Here is a 23,331-nt window from a genome sequence, read left to right on the forward strand (position 1 = left end):
GTTGCACAGGCACTAATTCATAGGCCAAGCAACCAAAGACACGCAAGTGACCAATAGAAGGCCACCTGCCATGCCAAGCTTCGTATGGAGTAATAGACTGCAAGGCCTTAGTGGGACACCTGTTGAGTACATATGCAGCACACATGACAGCCTTAAGCTAAAATGCATGTGGCAAAGCTTGGCTCTTGACCATACATCGTGCCATCTCCATAAGTGACATGTTTTTCCTCTCAGCGCGGAGGGGATAGTGGGATCTCACAACACACCCAATATGAAATTGCCATTTATAACAGATTCGACTAGCTTTAAACAGATTCGACTGGCTTTAAACAATCCTTCAATAGAAATCATAATATTTTTTATCATCATTTTCCAAAATTCCAAATCCATTGTATTACAAAATGTGTCCTTTGGACGACCAGCTGGCCAACCAACGAGATCCAATATCAAAATTTGGTTCTCAAAAATCTTTCCTTTTAGTCCATTCGAAATCTTCCTCGACGTACGCCTGGGTGTCCTAGCAACCGCGAGCCCGTGCATCGCCTGGTCAGAACCCTCCTGGATCCTCCTTAGGTGTCCTAGCACTTCACTCAGGGACCGCTTCATCGGTCCTCGCCCATCGTACCGGAAGCGCACCGAGGCTGGTCAGGCTTTGCCGCGAGCGACGTCCCTTGATGACTCCACCCCGCCAGGTGTTCCAATGATCCTTCTATTAGTAAAACACATGCCAAATGCTTCCTCCAGCATTCTGGTGTAAAACAATCCTTTAAATGAAAAACAAAAGTTCCAATGCAAGTGAATTCCAGTTTGAGATTGGTTCTAAAAACCCCTTTTTCCATAATTCCCAGTTTCATAATGAGGATCCTTCTACCCATCATTTTGTCTGTTTGTCCAACTAGATTCTTGGTGAGTTCGGTCAAAGGAAAAACTAGTTTAGTTGTGGTAGTCTATTCTTTGTATTTAGGAACTGGAATTGGTCATCACAAAGTTTTTTTGCTTGATCAAGAGATGGACAAGTAGGTTTACTATGCGTCCCTCTCGTAGTCTAACCAAATTCATTCGGTTTAGTTCTAACAAGGATTCCCTTCAGATAAACATCTAGTTTTGGGTAAATATCAATTTAGTGATTTTTCCAATTAAAATATCCAAAGATATGCCCTATGCCACATTATTTCTTGACCTTAATTCATTAGGTAGAAATATGGTGGAAATTCATCTTTTGACACTAAGATTTAATTCAATTCATTCTTTTCTTAAATATCATAAAAATTCTTCTTTTAACTAAATACCAATACCTATTTTTTTGAATAAACTTAAAATCCCTCTTTTTCTCATTTAATGAGTGCAATCCAATTATCATGGGAATTCCTCTTTTACCATAATTTAAATCTATCTAAAATTCTTCTAAATTATATAAAAATATCCATTAATTCCATTAAGCTAGAAATTCCACTTTTCTCATTCAAATGATTGAATTCCAATTATGGTGAGAATTCCTCTTTCATCATTTAAATTTATCTATATAAAAAGATAAATTTAACTAAATTTTCTCTTAAAAATTAAATAAAAATCTCCATTAATTCCTTTACACTAGAAATTCCATATTTTTCATTTAAATGGTTGAATTCCAATTATGGTGGACTCTTTCATCATTTAAATTTATCTATGCAAAAAAGATAAATTTAACTAAATTTCTTCTTTAATTTTTAAATAAAATATCTATTATTTTGGTATTCCAAATTTTTCTCTTTCCTCATTGGAATACATGGATTTCTATTGTCATGGAAATTTCTCTTTTATAATAAAAATAAATTACCATAAATTTTCTTTTTTTCTAATTAACTATTTGGCTAAATTCAAGAATGAAGAGAGGGGAAAAGCCTTTCCAACAAGGCATAACATCATCTTTCATTTTAAAGAAAACAAAAATTAGAAAACCATTAAATGGAATAAAGAAAAAGTAGGATTTCTAGCTTACATGAATTTTTGTGAGCTTTCCTTTATGGTTTAAGGGATCTACTCTTGTTTGCAACAAGAGTGGCCACCAATTCTTTTGAGAAGAGGAAATGGTCAAAAACTAATGAATTATTAATAAATTCACTGTTTTTGGCTCTACGGAGGAGTAGAGTAACAGTGCATAAAACACTTTTGAGGTTCTACAAAGGGGGAGGCTTCTATTTAAAGGAAAAAGTGAGATTATAACCAAGCAAACTGATTCTAGAATTTTCTAGATCAGTTTGGTCAATTTTTGACCATTTTTGGGTCAGTTTAGTTCACTTTTTGGATCTAGTTTTGAATTAGGAGAGAGGAAAGACGAAATATCTAATTTTATTGATTTAAAATTAAAAAGCAATGATGGAAAAAAGGCGCCTACTTCATGAGGGGTAATCCCCACTCTGGGGTGTTAAAATTTCATTTTTTTAGTATTTCCTTTGGTCCTTAGTCCACTCTTCATCTTATGTGAGTATTTCCTTTGGTCCTTAGTCCACTCTTCATCTTATGTGAGTATTTACTCATTTTTTTTTACTCTCCTACATTCTTGAGTAATCATGATTATGTTACAAAGGATGTATACCGCATCGGCATTGGCATTGATGATGATGATGATGATGTATCACACCCACATACCTATGATGATGTATCGTGCACACATATACATGATGATATTGATGTATCACATACACATAAACATGATGATAGTGATGTATCACACACACATACACATAATGATAGTGATACACGTGCACATGATGCCACTAACACATCTGCACATGATGATGATGTATGTGATATTGATAGCGAGAGTGATGTGTGTGAGTTAGATCATGTGGGCATGATCTTGATGGGAGGGATGGCAGTGAGCCTTCCGAGCATTATGATTGATGATACGCCTATGTCTACTTACTTTCCAATGGATCATAGTGATGCATTAGGAGATAGTGATGTATTAGACTATCATGGGGATTAGCTCTTGATTAGTGATGCATTCATTGCAGTATGTGAGATTCAGGATAATGATACTTCACATGTTGATAAGCATATGATAGTGCATGAGGAGTATAAAAGTGATTTTCTAGTGCTAGATGATACTTCACATGTTGATGATGAGCATACGATAGCGCATGAGGAGCATAGACTTGAGTTTCTAGTGCTAGATGATTAGGCTACTCTTTTAGATCTTCTATTCAAGGTGATATATATGATTCTATCTCTACTCATAATTCTCATAGCTCTCATAGCATACCTGGCAACATTCACTTGGGTTTAGTGCATATACTTGGGCAGTTAAGCATTGGGATCAGCGGTGGCTGTGCCTCGTAAATGGGAAAAGAAGCGGTGATTCCATGGACCAATTGCAAGTCTCTTCTTGATCTGACCATGTGACTTCAGGTTTGGTCAGATCAGTTTACTAGTTAAGACTTTGACTCGTTAGAATAATTACCCCGTTATAGAAGATTTTTCCCATGGTGGAATCGCCCATGCCTTCCGGCGGCAAGGGGAGTTTTTCCGGGCTCAATTTTGGAGGAACAACCGGGCTAGCCTCTCGTCCGGACATCCGCGGCGAGGGGCAAGGCCCCAAGTGTGGATCCCTGCCCCGCGTGGGAGGCCGATGCTGCTTCTACCGTCGGAACCCTAGAGAGTGGGGATCTCACACACAACATCACAACCAATTTCTCACAATTTCTTCCTACCACACAAATCTTATCCATTCATTTTCTACACAATGCACTACCAGAATGCAAGGGAAATCATGAATCCTATGCAATGGGAGCTGAAACTCCAAGAGGATGGAAGAAACAAAGGTGTTTCCCCGGCACACAGAATGTTATGGACTACCTCACCTCCAAGAGGGAACTCAACACATTCACCTAAAGGATGAGCAATAGATCACAACTGTCGTAGGGAACTTACCAATGCTTTGAACTTGAGTCCCTTCAGGCCTCCAAGCTCGCTCAAGCTCGCTTGTTAAGCTCCAACCTCCAAGCTTGCTTGTTAAGCTCCAACCTCCAAGCTCTCCACCTCCATGATGTTGTCACTGTAGAGTCACTCGCACCATCGCATAAGGCAACCACTCTCTCATACAAGCATGAATCACACAAGCATAAAAGAGGAACAATGCTAGAATGCTCTCTCTCTCTCTCTCTCTCTCTCTCTCTCTCTCTCTCTCTCGACACAAGGGAGAGCTCTCTATAGCACAAAGGGGATTGTGTCTTTTCATTATGAGAAAATGCCTTATATACAATTGGTCCTTATTCACACTTGGGCACCCAAAACTTACTTACTAGGCCTTGGGTGGCCAATATCTCATAATGTACAACTTTTATAGTGCCGTTTCATGACACTTATTAATGCCCTCAATCGGAGGATCATGTTTGTTAATACAAAATGGGATTAACATTTTATCTCCGCATGTATGTATACACAGAATTGCATGTATATATATTTATATATGTGTGTATATTTTGGCCAGTCACATCAATAGCTTGAGCATAAGCAAAGAGATTCAAAAAGTAAGTGACCCGATGCTATTCAAACTTTTCAATATTTGAAGTACGATTGTCCTTTTTGAATTTTTAATTCCAATTGTTTTAAAATTCACCATTTCCTAATAATTTAAGATCTTTGTAAAATTACATTAAGCAAGAAAATAATAATTTAATGTCTCCTCTCTTCTTATTTTATACTCAAAAGTTGAATTCGTCCACTATTTATGAGGGTTTTTTGGCAGATAGTCACACCCTAGAACCTCCTCTTCTTGGTGCTCACTTTCTTTTTCAATTGTTTCCATTACCCTTTTACCTTGTAAGATTTCATCCCAACATAAGTGCGTTTTCCTATGTTAATTTTCACCACACGACTCTCTGAGGAACCTTCTATTGGTGCTCCTGGACAATCATGTGCTTCTTGCACCATTTTTAACCTCCTTCTGCTGCTTCTCGAGCTTCTGCTTTTTCCTCTCCATAGTTTTCTTGATTTTGGTTAGTAGGCCCCATGGACCTTGTTAACAACTAGCACCTCTGGCATTTCTACTTGCTCCTCTGGCAAGTTTGTAATTTGTACCATGTTCACTACATGGGTGGGGCATTATTTCGCACATTCATCTACCATGTCACCTTGCAATTCATGATGATGATGTTTTCGTAATGGGCATTATTTCGCACATTCATCCACCATGTCACCTTGCAATTCATGATGATGTTGTTTTCGTAATGGGCATTATGATTTTTGTGCCCTAATTTCTTGCAGTAGTAGCATTAGTATCCTCCATCATTTCTTTTGATTTTTTGTGCCCTAATTTCTTGTAGTAGTAGCATTAGTATCCTCCTTTTGGTGGTCCATCATTTCCTTTTCATCTTCCCCACTCGTAAGGTCACCTTTGTGGTACCAAGGCTACATGCTAAACTGTTATTTATTGCATTGGGTAATGCACTTCCATTGGTAATCTTGGCTAACATGGCAATTCGGTGTTTTTTTAAATCTAGAACTTTGTTTTTCCTTTTCTTCTCAGTCGGAACTAGATTCTTGGTCTTCATCTTCATAGTCTTCATAGTAGTCAAACTCTTGCTTCTTTTGAGTCAAAACTAGATTCTTGATCTTCATCTTCTTCTGGGTCTTTAGAGTCAAACTCTTGCTTCTTTTTCTTGGACTTCTTTCGTTTGGACTACAGAAGGTTCTTTTTCATCCTTTTTGCTACTTTCACCAAGCAAAGTCATTGGTTGCTATATCTAATGAGGCAACTTAAACTGTTTTTGCATGCCTTTGATGAACTATTCTCCCAAGGTTACTTTTGCTAGCCTATCTATTGGTTCCAAGTGAGCCCTAAGGGCATAGAACTTCATGGCATAGTTAGACACTTTTGTTGTAGATTGCACAACTTATCTAGAAACTAAGATGTCTTATCCATATGGAACCTAAGTAAGAAATCTTCTTTGAGGCCAACATATGTGAAGAAATGGTACTGATCATATCACAGCCATTCAGTGGCCTTTTTGCCTTCCCAAAAATATGAGTTTTTTCGTTCTTTTGGATCTATGGGCCTCAATTCATTGGGGACAGTCATATGGTTTAAAATTGTGTCACATGTGTGTTTAGATCTTCCCCTTTATTCCATTGAATTTTGGTTAGCAAGAAGATCTAAGCAAAGTGATAATTATCTTGTTCTTCCATAAAGTGATAATTGTCTTGTTCTTGCATAAAGTGATGTCTTGTTCACCAGAATTCTGAGTGATAGACAATGGTTGTAGAGTTGTTCTATTGTTGATAGTTGTGGTGGTACCATAAAGTGTGCTAGACTGCTCATCCCGCCAAAATTTTAAGTGCTAAACGATGGTTGTAGCATTGTTTTGTTTTACTGATGGTTCGACAGTAGTTCCAGAGAGTGTGCCATACCTTACCCACCAGAATTCTTAGCGCTAGAGACGATGGTTGCAATAGTTCGAGAGAGTGAACCATACAAGGTTGGTTAGCAAGAAGTTCCAGCTTGTGTTCCTCATGAAGTGATTATTGTCTTGGGGGCAGTGTTCGTAAAAAAGTCGTTTCCCAAAAAGTCTTAAAAGGTTTTTGTTCTATAACTTCTCAAAATCTTGAGGTATTTGTACCTTCAAGTTTTAAATTTGAAGGTATTTATCAAAATATGCAGGTGCAAGCTACACTAAACTCGGGTTTGTTTCGAACACTGCTAGCTCGCGCGCCAAAATTATGATTGCTAGACGATGGCTTGTAGCATTGTTGTCAACTTGCATGCCAAGATACTGCCATGCACTATCTAGGTTCTGGCTATATCCCCTTTCATCCAAGAGAGTTTAGAGATTTTCTTCTTTTGGTCACCCTACCCAAAACTAAATTACACCTTTTAATCTTACGAAAACAAATTGGTGCCAAGTATGAGAATATAAACACTTTTGTGAATTTGATCTCCTTTTGGAATTCGATCTCTAGCCTTCTCAATCATTGGATACCTAACTCAAAATCTTCTATGTTCATGTGAATGGCAATGTTTACAACAATAGCAAATAGTAAGGGGGCCAAGACGCAGCCTTGTCTAATAGATCTTTTTAAAACAAAGGATTCTATGAGGTGACCATTCACTGTCAATTAGACATGGGCACTTTGACCAATTTTATAAAGTTCAGCCCCATACCCATATCACTCAGGGACTGTAAATCAAAGTCCCACTCTAATCTGTCATAAGCTTTGTCAAAATCTATCTTGAAGAACATAAAATCATGTTGGGTTTGGTAAGCATGCTCCACTCCTTCCCAAAGAGCTATAATGGCATCAAGTATATATTTACCTTTCATGAAACCCTTCTGCTCAGGTCTTATCCAGTCCTTCAGATGACATGAGAGTCTTCTTGCTAGGGCCTTTTCATAGATTTTATATGACGTGGTTAACATAGTTAGAGGTCTCCACTTAGAAATCTCATCTTTAGGCCCTCTCTTATGAATCAATTTGATGACCCCTTCATTTATTGAGAAAGGGAGGGCACCATATTTGACCGATTCATTCCACACCTTAAGCAAGGGAGTTAGCATGGATTCTTCATAGGCTTTAAAGAACTCTACTGGGAGTTCATCGAGCCTAGGGCTCTTTCCATTCTGCATAGCATTAATTGCATCCTCCAATTCTCTAAGAGAAATATCCTCTTCTAAGATGGCTTATTTCCTTCTGCATTCTGATATGGCTTGGATAGCGAATTTCCTTTCCTCTATATAGTCATTTTGTGCACTAAAGATGGAGGAAAAATGCTCCTTAACAATGTCCATGTTTTCAGTCAAAGAATATGCAAGATTACCACTTAGATCTTTTAACATGGGGATGTGGTCTGTGATAGCCTTCTTTTTAAGGAGGGAGAACATTTCTTTAGAGGGTCTATCAATCTTCCCAACCCACCACTCTCTTAGATAGAGTTTTATGTGATGACATTGTATCGCTTCTTCCTTCTTTAAATCTTCCCTAACCTTGATCAGATCCTCTTATAGGTACACCTAGCCTTGATTGATTTTCTGTTCTTGTCACGAGACGTCATGTACTTCTTGAAGAATTAATCAAACTCACATACACATTGACAAGGAGAAAAGCATAGACTTGAATCAAATTGACAAGATTAAAGCATAGAGTAAACATCACCATTAATACACTATTGGGTGCAATCTCCTCCCTCATGTGTGTAGCTCCACTTTCACGACATGAGTAATTTGAGAATTGTATTCAAAATGTAGCGCAAGGAGCTAATAATAGTTGTGCGTACAAAATAGGGCTTGCTTTTCCACTTTTACAAAAATAACTCAAGCACTAGATCTTGTTCATTGTACACACTAAGTGTAAAATAACCAAACTCCTCTAACACAGGTGCTAGTAAAATAGCAACCACGCACAAGTCCACATAAATAATATGTACAATCATTTGGCTCATGGCCAACATAATAACTCCCATTAGGGAAAATTTGGACTCAAATTGGGCCCTTTAAGAATTTTTACACATTCTCTCTCTACAAAAATGGACGCACGTTTAAATTTTTGCAAATCAACTTAGAAGTGAGCAGAGTTTGGACATTTGGAATCTACTCTTTGAGACCTTTCCAATGGTACATAGCATGATGGGCAATTTTGCATATTCAAGAAGTCCATAAATTATATAGAGGTCTTTTCCAATCTATTTTTCCACAATCTCAACATGTATTTCTTGGCCCTTCTATGTTGGCACAAGCTTTCAAGTTACAAATTAAGGTGACTACATCCATTCGACTTCATGATATTCAAAGCTCCTTACATGTTTGGATGTCAATGGACACACACACTTGATGCTTATGCCATGGTTATTATTCATTGGATCGCCTATACTCAATACTAGATGGAGGAAGCTACTACAATCGTTTATTTACAAAATAGATAATTTAGGGACTCCTTGAATATGCAAAATTGTACATCATACTGTATATCATTGGAAAGGTCTCGAAGAGTAGATTCCAAATGTCTAAACTCCGCTCACTTTTGAGTTAATTTACAAAAAATTCAAGAAGTCCCCAAATTTGGGGACTTCTTGAATATGCAAAATTGCCCACCACGCTATATTCATTGGAAAGGTCTCAAAGAGTAGATTCTAAATGCCTAAACTCTGCTCACTTCTGAGTTGATTTGTAAAAATCTCACCGTACGTCCATTTTGTTAGAGAGAGAATGTTTAGAAATCCTTAATAAAGAACCCAATTTGAGTCCAAATTTTCCCTAGTTAGTATGAAATAATAATAATCCAAGATGATATAGACAAGATCCTCCATGTGTGACACACACAATACTGATCTTTTTCCAATTAATTGCTAACTCAACAATTAATCTCAATATGGAACATTGATGAGCACAAACACGACAATTAATCCGACATGATATAGACAAGATGCTCCATGTGCGACTGATCACTTTTCAATTAATTTCTATCTCAACAATTAATCCCAATATAGAATGTTGATAGGCACAAACACAACATACACACACCACTCGTTAAACTGCAATGAGAGTATCATTATAAACATCATCTAGCATGGCGTGTCTTACCACTTGTTACACTTCGATGAGCATATCACTATACACATCATCTAGCATGGCATGTCAATTGCATAAACCACTTGTTACACTTAGATCGTGCAGTTGTCTACCATAGTCCATTTGTTTCACTTCGACAACACACAATCATCAAGCATGGCACTACTTGTTACACTTCAACAACATACACCCGTCAAGCACGGTCTCAAGCTATACCAATAACACTAGGTAACTAGTACCTCAATGCGGGGTCACCCATGATACTAATTCACTAGCATGGCACACTATCGTCTGGGTGTCCCCGTTCAGCCAAAGGGTGGACATTATGTAGCAGAAACTGACCTCAATTGCGTGTTTGCTTATTGTGAGCAAAGAAGATCAAGGTCTTACAATATATGAATTCTAGTATATTCTCTAAAAAGGCTACGCGTGAGAACCCTTATCATAGATAATTCCATGTGTGAGTATGCACACTTGGAGCCAAAAATGTCAAATTAGGCTCCCTCATATCCTGCCAAATACTCATGGTCAACACACGGGACCATGTCATTAGTTTTTCAAATGCATTGTCAAGTTCATTAATAACGATTCCTTATTGCACATTAGAATGCTTGTATGCATCTACGACATACTTGTAAAAGATGAATACAATCAGAGTTCTCCTCGAGAGACCAAAACACCACTCTAGGTGTGAATGCCAGTCTTAATACACATGCTACGGCTACTAACTTGCGCTTTGCCTTAACACACACATGCTAAGCTGCTTAGTATTTAAATCATCGTGTGTGTCTCATTCACACCCCCACATGCACATTTAAAGTGTGACTTAGTATGGGAACCTCCCCAATCATTTTTAAAATTTTTAATTTTTTTATATTAAGGCTCTACGGCCTTGTGTGGTGCTCCGTGAGGGGACACTCACAATGAGGGCGAGATGCCAGGCTTCACGCTTCCGTGCACATTTTCTTGTTGAGGCATGCCACGTTGACACCTGTTGTGTGCCACATTGACGTCTGTTGTGTGCTACTTGTTGACGCCTGTTGAGAGTGGCTCCAAATCCTTGGTTGGCATAGGTTCCGCCTTGGCCACAGGGTCACAAAAGAGGAGCTTGGCCCTCTTGGCTTCCGCTGGCTGGCTTGCGCATTGCCACTGTTGCATATGACAGAGTGGTGGAGGCTATTTATTTCCATGCAGGTTGATGCTATAATGGTGGATTCACCCTCCAGGATTGTGAGCACAGGGATGCCTGGATTATCGCTAATCATATTGTGGTAATCGAGGCACCTATCGACGGCCTTGGGCACGACGCAAGTGTGGCGGACATTGACTTCCCTAGCTTCGTTTTTCACTTTTAAGAGACCGGACTTCTACTCTCACTACTCTCACATAGCACCTCTATTTTCTCCACCTTATTCTCTCCATACATAGGCAGAGAGACACCCAAAGAAAAAAACTAGAGATAAAAATAAAATAATTGAAAAAAATAAAAATAAGATAAAGCTTATCTCTTTCAAAGCTTGTTCGCGCTGAGAGAATCGAGAGAGAGAGAGAGACCTCAGAGAGGAACGATTCTCATCTCTAATACCAATGTTACTTTACCGTAACCACCACCATAGCCAAAGAGGACCAGGAGCTCTAGTCACCACCCATCCATAGAGGAGAATGTGGATAATACCACACTTTTAAACACTTATAGGGACCTGCCAACCCATTAGCTTGCTCGGCTGCCCAAGTGCTCCGACTTGGGTGCCCTTACCCCTAGACCACGAATGCACCCGTCGTTTGCACTCTGACATACGACCTCCGCATCCGGTCGATCTCCCACATGCTGTTACAAGCTACGTGACACTTCTCCATGGCTGTTCAACATCGCGGGGCAGAGAGACACCCAAAGAAAAAAACTAGAGATAAAAATAAAATAATTGAAAAAAATAAAAATAAGATAAAGCTTATCTCTTTCAAAGCTTGTTCGCACTGAGAGAATCGAGAGAGAGAGAGAGACCTCAGAGAGGAACGATTCTCATCTCTAATACCAATGTTACTTTACCGTAACCACCACCATAGCCAAAGAGGACCAGGAGCTCTAGTCACCACCCATCCATAGAGGAGAATGTGGATAATACCACACTCCTAAACACTTATACTTGCCAACCCATTAGCTTGCTCGGCTGCCCAAGTGCTCCGACTTGGGTGCCCTTACCCCTAGACCACGAATGCACCCGTCGTTTGCACTCTGACATACGACCTCCGCATCCGGTCGATCTCCCACATGCTATTTCAAGCTACGTGACACTTCTCCATGGCTGTTCAACACTGCGGCATCACGCAACTATGAGAGGAGGAAAAAACGCCAGCCATTTCCTATTTCCCCGCTTACGTTGGATGGAGAGAGAAGAGTAGAGAAAAAAATCAAGCTTTAATTCTCTCCTTCTAACCTTTATTTTCCACTTGATTAATCTTTCATTCCCACCATCCATTATAGAATTATATCATAGCTAGTGGTTTAGCAATCTGATAGTGAGCCTAATCCTCCTTTGTATGCCAATTTAGACGGATGTTAAGAGTTGAGAAAAAGCTTTTTCATCAAGAAGGGTGGTTTTTGGCTTCACAGAAGTGGTTTTGGGAGTAAAGGTGACATGAATTGCTAGCCTTTGATCTTATTCTTGATCCAATGGCTCAGAAAATTCCCACAAACCATTCAACCTTTGTCCAAGAATCTTTAAGCTTTTGTATTCTTTATCCTCTAGTGTTTTGTGAGCTTTTCCCTATTCTTCAAGTGCAAGTACCCATAGCTTTGATACTAATGTCAATAGGACCTTATGTACTTCTTGAAGAATTAATCAAACTCACATACACATCAAGGAAAAAAGCATAGACTTGAATCAAATTGAAAAGATTAAAGTATAACATAGAGCATGAAAATAGAGTAAACATCACCATCAACACAATATTGGGTGCAATCTCCCCCCTCATGTGTGCAGATCCACTTTCACGATATGAGTATTTTGAGAATTGTATTCAAAATATAGCCCAAGGAGATAATAATAGTTGTGCGTACAAAATAGGGCTTGTTTTTCTACTTTTACTACAAAAATAACTCAAGAACTAGAGCTTGTTCACACACTAAGTTTAATTAAACTCCTCTAACATACTTGCTAGTGAAATAGCAACACCACACACAAGCACGAATAAATAATATGTACAATCATTCGGCACATGGCCAAGATAATAAATCATATGAAATAATAACAATCCGAGATGATATAGACAAGATCCTCCATGTGCAACACATGCACTGCTCATCACCTATCTCATAAACGTAAATAGTTATTCCACTATACCAATAATACTAGGTAACTAGTATTTAAGGGTCACTCATGATACTAATTCACTAGCATGGCACATTAGCGTGCGGGCATCCCCATTTTATCAAAGGGTGGACATTATGTAACACATTTCTAGAGTTTGTAGCTCCTTGTATTTCTTGGCTCTCCTAACTATCTTGATCTTCATGACTTCCTTTTTTATATCTAGGAGCATTTTTTGTGAGTCTCTAATAGCATGTGCCCACGTCTCTGTAGACAATGAAATGTTGTTTCCATATTTACTTCAGGTTTCTACACACTGTGGGCAGCTGAAACAATTTGGAATCCGCGTGAAACCAATATAACCTGACCTTTTGAGTCCCTTAAGAGAGAGAACACATGATGGGGTAATGGTCTGAGAGAGTAAGCAATGTTGCGCTGGACTTTGACCTTGGTATTTAAAAAAAGATTGTTGATTCGAGAGGATGAATAGCACCTGCCTAGCTGTGCTTTTCTTAACTGATTGCCCACTATACCATTGCCCCATGTGAATTAATCACAGGCCATATCCTATAGAGCATGGATGCCTTTTGCGTTCATCCATTTAGTTATTTCTAGTCCTTTAATTGTTTGTCCCATGTATAGCAATCTATCCTGTGTGGACTCTACCATATTAAAGGGGGGTTTTTTTGGCGAGAATTTTTGAGCAAGTACTTTTTGGGAATTGGGCGAGAGGATACCAAAAAGATACCTTCCTCTCCGAAGAGAGAGAGAGAGGGGCAAAGCAAGATGGAGAGAGCAACATGACATAATTATTTGGGAGGGAGAGGGTGATAGTGAGCCAGAGGGAGTGAACACAGAAAAACATGTCAACAATACATCCTAGAGCTACATGGAGGTTGTTGGTTCAAACTAAAAATAAAACCAAGTTCATTCATGTACAAATTCAAATTATAGAAATGTGAAACCCCTCTCCATGAGAAGAGAGAGGGGCGAAGCAAATTGGAGAGAGCAACATGACATAATTACTTGAGATGGAGTGAACACATAAAAACATGTTAACATCACATCCTCTACATTGAGGTTATTGGTTCAAATTGAAAATAAAACCAAGTTCATTCATGTACACCTTCCAAATACAAAAATATGAAAACCATCACCTTTACTGCTATATCTATGGGACTCGCTTGTTCTCCGGGGTGTAGGCATAAAGTAAGGGGCGGTGTTCGTACCCTTCCACATTTCCTCTAGCAATACATGCTCAGACGATTCATTAATAAAACCATGGACTCGCCAAATTGCAATTATGCCTACCACTTTGTCCTTAACTTGAGAAATAACATCATCATTTCTAGGAAGCGGAAAGGATGTGAGACCTTTCCATGCTTGTGTCATCTATGGTCTTTTGCTTGACCTCCACATTGGTGGCCTCCCTCTGGATACGCACAACAGAAACTTCAATGCTAACATTTGATCAGGCCATCACAATTAAAATGAAGAAGGGTTTAGGGTGGTGTACTCTAGTAACAAGGCTTGGTGGCAATGGTGTATAACAAAGTGCTTTGGAGCTTACCTCTATATTTATAGCAGTGGGAGAGGTGCACTCTTCTTTTTCAACATACAAAATAAAAAACTATATTTGTCTTTTTTAATGTTGATAATAAAGGTATCTTTCCTTGAACTTCTACACCACAATAATAAAGGCATCTTTTGGACTTGTTTGGGAAGGAGCGAGTATGTATTTGAAGGAGATAGACATTGCACAATAGAACCCTCTACAATGAGGTTACTTCCGTAAAGGTTACATAGGTCCCAAAATACTGAAGGTCAACTGATTATCCATGCATTCAATCGTCTAAATTAGGGTATATTCTCTTACAAGACAAGGAATTGTAAAGCTCAAGGTCGGATAGGAGAGGTTGGTGGATGAACATATTCTCGCTCTGACTTAAGCCTAGCACACGTAAATAAATGAAGTACAAGTGCTTACATGCAAGATACAGCTTCTTCTTAGCTTCTCTATCTTCAAAATCTGGACATGTACAACATGGTTTGTCTTTCACATGCACATCATATTTTCCCACGTGTGCATCATCCCCGTGCGATTCAATCTTGAAAACTTCATACTTGTGCTCCACTGACCATTGTCGATTACAGATTTTGGGTTTACAGATAGAGACATCTTGCAGTAGCATGACGTAGAGAGAGGGAGAGGGTTGTAGCAGCTTATGGGACTCGTGAGCGCTCGAGTACACCAGCACCAGCTTATGATCCTGCCTTTGAGGCAAGCCTCCCCGCAGATATTCGATGACCCCTGTAGCCGGCACAACCTCCTTAACATGCACGTAAAGTCAGAGATGACAATTTTGATGGGGTTCCCATTGTGATAGCAACTAAACTCAAACTAGTTGGGTTAGCTCATTTATATTGCACTTAGATGTTTTGATAGTGAGTAACCTCAGACTAGTTGGGGTAGCTCATTTTCATTATGCCTTGACCTATTAAGTTAGTGGCTAAACCCAGAGTAGCTAGGCTAGCTCACATTCTGATCTACTTAGTTGATGTTTATATCATTATGAGTTTTTTCATTAAGGATCATTGCATTTTAGTTGATGTTCATGGTTTTGGATTTTTTTAACGCTTTGGCTATCATATTGTTTGTTGAAAATCGCCATGCCATTGTACCCAAACATGCTCCAATGCTGACCAAACTTTGTGAGCATGTGGGGAGACCCACCCCCACATGCTTAAAAAGTTTGGTCAGCATCGGAGCATGTTTGGATTAGCAATTAGCACCTAGTGTGGATTTTTCAAGTCTCTTACTACTTGAGAGGCCATGGAAAATCCCGCTCTTCCCCATGCCATCATACCCAAACATGCTCCAAACTTTGCGAGCATGTGGAGGGGACCCACCTCCACATGCTCCCAAAGTTTGGTCATCTTAGGAGCATGTTTGGATTAGTAATTAGCACCCAATGCAGATTTTTCAAGTCTCTTAGTGCTCGAGAGGCCATGGAAAATCCCGCTCTTCCCCATGCCATCGTACCCAAACATGCTCCAATGGTGACCAAACTTTGCGAGCATGTGGGAGGGACCCACCTACACATGCTCACAAAGTTTGGTCAGCATATCGAAGCATGTTTGGATTAGTAATTAGCACCCAGTGTGGATTTTTCAAGTCTCTTAATGCTTGAGAGGCCATTTAAAATCCTGCTCTTCCCCATGCCATCATACCCAAACATGCTCTGATGATGACCATATTTTGCAACAAGAATGTGGGGGGGGACCTACGCCCACATGCTCCCAAAGTTTGGACACCATCAGCGCATGTATGGATTAGCAATTAGCATCGTGTGCTGATTTTTCAAGTCTCTTAGTGCTCGAGAGGCCATGGAAAATCCCGCTCTTCCCCGTGCAATCATACCCAAACATGCTCTGATGGTGACCAAACTTTGTGAGCATGTGGGGGACACTTACTTAAGACTCCCTCAATGAAGTCCGATCTACTAGTAAAATCGGCCTGCCACAATCATGCTATGGGCATCAAAAGAAAACCCATGATTATCCACTGTATCCTGGTCAAGGATGCACTTTGGGCTAGTGCAACTCATCATATAGTAGTCTACTCCCTCGCTATTTTCCTCACTAGCAATAACGGCAAATACATCACCCTCCTGTAGGCAAATATGTCAGGTCATCATAGTTGGCCATGAACACAAGATCTGTGTGCTCATTGGACAACACTGGATGTGAAGGATTCTCGAGGGAGAGGACTGCCTGTATCCATGCATCTACCCATCCTCTTGAGACACAATGTGACCAATTGCCATCCATACATGCTCCTATAAAAGCATGCAACCATCGTGTGAATCATGGGGGGCGCCATGCATGTGCTCTTGATGGAATGTAAGCCCAAGGTGTTAGGCATTGTGCCACAATCATGGGGACCTCTATGGTCAATCATGCCACCATCCACATGCCAAAGAAATCTCCTGACAATCCAAGAATCACGTTTGGGATAGGATGATGCTGCACTCCCACACAAATGTTGGGAGCACCACTCGACCATGTGGCATGCATCTCTGAACCACTCAACATCCTCTTGCAAACCAACAATTGATGACCTCTCTCAGAGCACGTTTCACACACATGCTTGTACCATCATGCTCTCCCTATCAGAATACACAGCGGAGATGATATGACAAAATTTGGAAACACAATAGCAAGTGTAGAAATAGACAGCAATGGAGAGAGAGGCGTATAACTCTACTATATATACACAACAAGAATCCCGAATATGATACAATGTGGCAAGGGGCTGTGGGGCCATTTTATATGGCCCCCAAATAGCAGTCGACGGCTTGCTGTAGGATAGCCAACAAGACCTACATCTCCACGGCCAGTATAAAAATACCCAGTCGGCCAGAAATGAACAGTCGGCCAACATCATCAGGGTCTCCATGACTTGTACCACAGTCGGCCAACACCAAAACTGAAGTCAGGTATTGCAGGTACAGTCGGCCATATAAAGACATCGTGCCACCTCAGGGCTGCCATCCAAGCCACAGAAAAATGAAAAAAATGAGGGAAAAATACGGGGAGTGAGAAAAAATGAGAACAACACCTACAAGGGCGGGCACACCCACAACAAAGGCCCTAGTGTCTAGATAAAGACAGGAGATGACTTCTAACACCCCCTCTCAGCTCGTTGGCTATGAAACCAACCACAGGGAGCTGGGGTGCCACCTGCGCAAATCCTAAGATAGCGACTTCATTGAAGAGGTCCACCGTACTGTCCTCCGTCAAACAGAACTCTAGCAAGATGTTCACAAACAAAGTGCCTCTGGATGACCGTGGGTTCCTCTAGTGGAAGCCCAATCCTGCCATGCAACCTCTGCAACCTCACCACCTCACAAGCAACCTGATACTCTACCTCTATCGTCGACGACAAGGCAAAAGATGATTGCCTCTTACTGCTCCATAAAACTACTCTGGGCCTGAAGTAGATCTCCTCGTGTCTGGATCTCCTCCCCAATTTGAGTCACTCCAACCGTGGAGTCGGACTCCATCCATCAATCCCCCTCTTGTGTGTAAAAGAGTCCATGATCCTTCACATGCTGCTGTAGAAACCACAAGATATGCAATCCTACCTCCCAAAGAGTCATCAGCAAACCATGAGCTCAACTGCCTCATCAGGAAGCTCCCGTCCAATCTGGTATCCATCAACCAAATCAATGAACCATTCTGCTGCCAAGTCAAAGAGGCATCACATTGCTCACAAGGATCAACACCTGTTGGAAAGCCAAGTCCTGGAAACCTGTTGAAGACCACGCAAGGCCTTTTGAAACCTGTAAAACACCCCCTCTGAATCCGGAACCACAAAGCTTGGAGAGTGCGCAACATCCACCTCCTTTTGCAATAATCAACCGTCACCTGCCTGGCTTTCCAAGAGGTCCCCGTGGAAAGAACATATCCTCATCTACAGGAGTTTCTTTGTCCCGAATACTACGAGACATCAGAGCATAAGTTACATGTTCAGTTTCCTCTGACTGACGACCAATATCAGTACTAAAAGTTCTTGCCAACTGCTACCATCAACTGGCAAGCTATCCACCATCTAGTCTGGGAAAGCCTGCACCTCCAGCATATCCACACTTAAGTGGCCACTACCAGACTGCCACTCATCATAGAATTGAGGACCTGGGAAGAGAGAGTGCTGAAAGATTGTAAACTCCATTCTCCACTCCACCTTCCCACACTACCTGGCCTGTTGCCTTGTCTCGGAGAGCAATAAAATGCTCATCAAACTCCGCCCGTACGCCAGTCTTGCAAACACAATGATGCATTGACAAAAGATGAAAACCAAGTGACAGAACATACAACACCTGGGAGGAATGCTTCCCCCCTCTGCTACATCGAGAACTATCTCCAACAACCTGCCCTCACTGTGAACCGGGATAGTGGATGTATCCCCAGTAAGAATGTGACCAGAATACCTGTAGAGATCCTGTAAATCTGAGCGGGAAGGAGTCATGTGCCTGGAAGCACCACTGTCTAGAATCCACTCGTGAGTATCCATCAGAGAGTCCTCCAACCTCCTCCCTGAAGAAAATGAGACATGGTGTCCATCACCTCCAAGTGCACAAAATCCGCAGTCTTCATGGTTGCTGCTGAGAAGTCTTCACCCTTCTCGGTCTTCCGCTTTGGGACATTGCCTCCAATAGTGGCCTTTCTCGTGTTAACAATCATTACAGGTCCTCTCTGCCTTTAGTTTCATAGTGAGTGTCGGACTTCTTCTCAGAAGACTTCTTCGATGAAGCCTTCCCTTTGCCTATGTTATAGCCTTTCGACCGTTGGCCAGTTAAAGCCTCCGAACCTCCGCCATGTGGAGGGTTCGTGAATCGTTCCTCCTGGTCTAAGACCATGGGCATAAGCTCCTCCCACGTGATGGTGCTAAGCCTGCCACTAGTAATCAAAGATGAGTAAAATGTTGAGTACTGAGAGGGCAAATGCGACAGCAACGTTATGGCCATGTCCTCTGATGATATCTCCTTCCCAGCCTAGAGAACTTCCTGTGCTGAAGAGCCTGCAACTTGTTAATATGCTCCTGCATCGTCGAGACAACTTTATAGGGCTCATAACCCGCATCTATACTTCCAAGGAAATTCTCTTCAGGGGCGATACCCTGTTGTAAAGAGAAGCCAAATGCCACATATACCTCTGGCCAGCGTCATATGCTTTACATGATTGATTACCTGCAGTGTGCAGTTGAGGAATATAAATGAACGGACCCTAGCATTGACACGATCCCATAACTGTGCCTATGCCTCCCGGTCCTTACACGAATTGACGGCAACTCCCCTTCCTCTACTTCCTGCTGTGGAACCCCAACAACAATGAAATCAGCAAGGTCGTAAGACTCCAGAACAGATTCCATTATAACCTTCCATATGCCATAGTTGTTCCCATCCAACTAACGGTCCACCGAGAACGTGGGGAGTGTAGGGATCTTCACATGCCTCTCAGCCATCTCTAACAAATGTGCCATTGCGGGGATGTAATCTGAAAAAGGGTGGGTGGGTGGCAACAAAGAAGAACTTACACCTGCTTTGTAAGTGGTTGTCCAACAAATCAGCCCGCCGTCCTCTTGCTTCTCCTCTTCCCGAATAGTCCTCCCTAACAGTCCCCCTCTTGCTCACACAAATCCCGAGAACAATCAAGAGCCTAGGGCTCTAATACCATGTCAGAATACGCAGCGGAGATGATGACAAAATCTGGAAACACAAGAGCAAGTGCAAAAAAAGAGAGCAATAGAGAGAGAGGCGTCTAGCTCTACTATATATACACAACAAGAATCCCGAATATGACACAATGTGGCAGGGGGCTGTGGGGCCATTTTATATGGCCCCCAAACAACAGTTAGAGGACAGCCGCCGTCGACAGGACCTACATCTCCATGACCATTATAAAAATACCCAGTCAGCCAAAAATGAATAGTCGACCAGTATAAAAATACCCAATCGGCCAGAAATGAATAGTCGACCAGCATCATCAGGGTGTCCACGACCTGTACCACAGTTGGCCAGCACCAGAGAACTGAAGTTGGGTACTGCAGGTACAGTCGGCCAAGATAAAGACATCCTACCACCTCAGGGCTGCCACCCAAGCCACAGAAAAAGGGAAAAAAATGGGGGAAAATACGGGGAGTGAGGAAAAATGAGAACAACACCTACAAGGGTGGGCACACCCACAACAAAGGCCCAGGTGTCTAGATAAAGACAAAAGATGACTTCTAACACTCCCTTTGCGTGACCAGTCTCAAAGAATGACCATGTCACTGGGATACTAGACTGCACATGCCACCTATAAACCCATAAAAACAAGCTTTGTTATTGTTTTCTTTAAGATGTTCTAGTGAATTTAGATTAATTATGAATCTAAGAGAACTATCAGTACTACTTGTAGAGCCAATAGAACTGTCATGATGACTTGAACTATGCACCACAACCATTCGACAAAACCCATCGCTAGACACATGTGATCCTACAATCTCATAAAAAATTGACATGGAGACAAAAACAATGTTGCACAAAATGTGCATCATGTGAACGATCATCACTCATATAGAAATGATGCTCTCGAATAATGACATGGGCCTTGAGGGTACACACTATCCCATCTACATGTGCCTCTACATGTCGATAGCTAATGTGGACCATAATAGCAACCTAGTGAGGTAAGGAAGAGAGATGATTAGGACACAATATAATCAATTACGTAATATAGCTCAAACAAGAAATAAATATTATGAAATATAACCATTACCTACTCCAAGAAGTAATACTCAGAATGTAATATAGCTCAAACAAGAAATAAATATTATGAAATATAACCATTACCTACTCCAAGAAGTAATACTCAGATTGTATCCTCCTGAAGGTGTGAAGGTGTAGTTCTCTACAAAATTAACCACAGAGATGACCACACCAATAGGAAACTCTACCATGCATGCTCGCAACTGATGGGTGATCATGCCACTTGGTACAATGACTGTGTCGTATATTGGGGTGGATCTTCTCTCTAAATTTCGTTGTGAAGTGACAACGTGGTGTATGTTTGTCCACAAGCTGCAACTATTCTTGGGGATGAGGGGTGAGTGGTTCTTCTTTTGAATGAGAGGCAGGTTCTTTCGGTTTTGATTCAGTGGGGTGGTTATCAAGATTGGCGAAGAAGGTTTGCCGAGCTTGGTTACGCTCCAAGTAGCATTGTTGGCGTGTTGACATGGGGGACGGGTTTGAAAAAAAGGGGGAGAGCTTCAAACACAACGACAATCAAACAACAGACGAAATGACAACAACAAGAAGTAGCAACAAGCATCATGGTCGTAGGCTCTATGCATAGAGTTTTATACATAAGGCTCTAGTCTTAAGGCTTTATGCATAAGTCCTTTATGTTTTATGCTTCAACAAATTGACTCTTATGCATGTATTTGGGTTGGGTGGTATGTATAGGAATTGTTGATCAACCCATCCGCAAGACCCATATGTCACAAATCTATGCTATCTATTATCAACAACGAACAATATGGGCACAAACCTTGGTCTCAGTTTACTCAGACACATGTATGGTTCCATCAAACCTTTTCACATATTATCATGGCTTACCAGTTTAAAGCTTTGCATAAGAGAGTGACAAGAGGAGTATTCATTGAGCACGGTCCTTGCTTTCTTGAAATGACCGAAACTGAGTTGTATTCTCAGTTTGTGGCATCATATCCAGACCTTAAAATTGGGCAAAGGGTCACTTTAGGGGTGTAAGCCTTGGTTTGGGAGGTACTCACAAGTTGCCTCGCAGTCCTCATGATTTCATCCATTCTCTTTTGTGTGCATGCATGGAGGATGCCCATTTCCATATGATGCCTTGTGTGGAGAGCAATTGCACATCATGTGGTTCACTTGTGCATCTACAGATGGTAGATCTTGATGCAAGTGACCACCAAGAGATAGTGTCATGGTGACGTTATGAGTATGTGACACACTAGCTCCAAAGTGGTGGGTACCGGCATGCCTAAGTAACACCCAACATGCATTGGGTGCTCTTGGTGCATGTTGGCAGCTAACGGCATGCCCATCTAGCACCCAACATGCATTGGGTGCTCCCGGTGCATGTCGTTAGCTATCGACATGCATTAGACGCTACTAACCTACCTAGGTAGCACACCTGAGATACATTGGGTGCTCCTAGTATATGCTGGTAGCTCGCGGTGCATGTCGGAAGTTATCAGCATGCATTGGAAGCTATCGGCAAGCCTAGGTAGCACCCGACATGCATTGGGTGCTCCCGATGCATGCCAACAGTCCCGCATACACCCTATTCACTTGTATATTTCAACACCTCCCCTCAAGTGAATACTCCTAGCACACCTAGACCCTGCACCAAGTTTCTCTCTTACTTGATAGCCCGCGACCAGTGTCTAGCACACCTCCCCTCAAGTGAACTTAGCACACCTAGACCCTATACCAAGTTTCTTTCTTACTTGATAGTCCGCGACTAGTGCCTCAAGTCCCTAAACTCATAGTCCTTGACACTCTCTCTCTCTCTATGTGTCGTCCAAGGCTACTACAAGTGCCCGCGACCTTGACTAAAGTGCTCACACATACATCTACCACGTGGCCTATATCATCGGTGGCTCAGAGGTGGTTTTAGTTTGTTGGGGCAGGTTACATTGGGTTGTGGGGTCTCTCTCTCTCTCTCTCTCTCTCTCTCTCTCTCTCTTAGACATTTTCACATGGCTCCTCACTCTTTGGAGCCTCACATCTTCTGTTGTCTTCAGTCTTCTTCTTGTGGTGGCAGCTTCTCTTCACGCGTCCATGTCTTCCTCTTCTTTCAGTATTCTTGTTTTGGCAGCTTCTCTTCTCGTGTCCATGTCTTCCTTCAATGCTTCCTTTGGATCTTCTTCTCGGTGTGGATCTTCCTCTTGGAAA

This window comes from Cibotium barometz, chromosome 61 (assembly GCF_041138505.1).
Source record: "Cibotium barometz isolate CiBa-2024 chromosome 61, ASM4113850v1, whole genome shotgun sequence".
In the NCBI taxonomy this organism is placed as follows: Eukaryota; Viridiplantae; Streptophyta; class Polypodiopsida; order Cyatheales; family Cibotiaceae; genus Cibotium; species Cibotium barometz.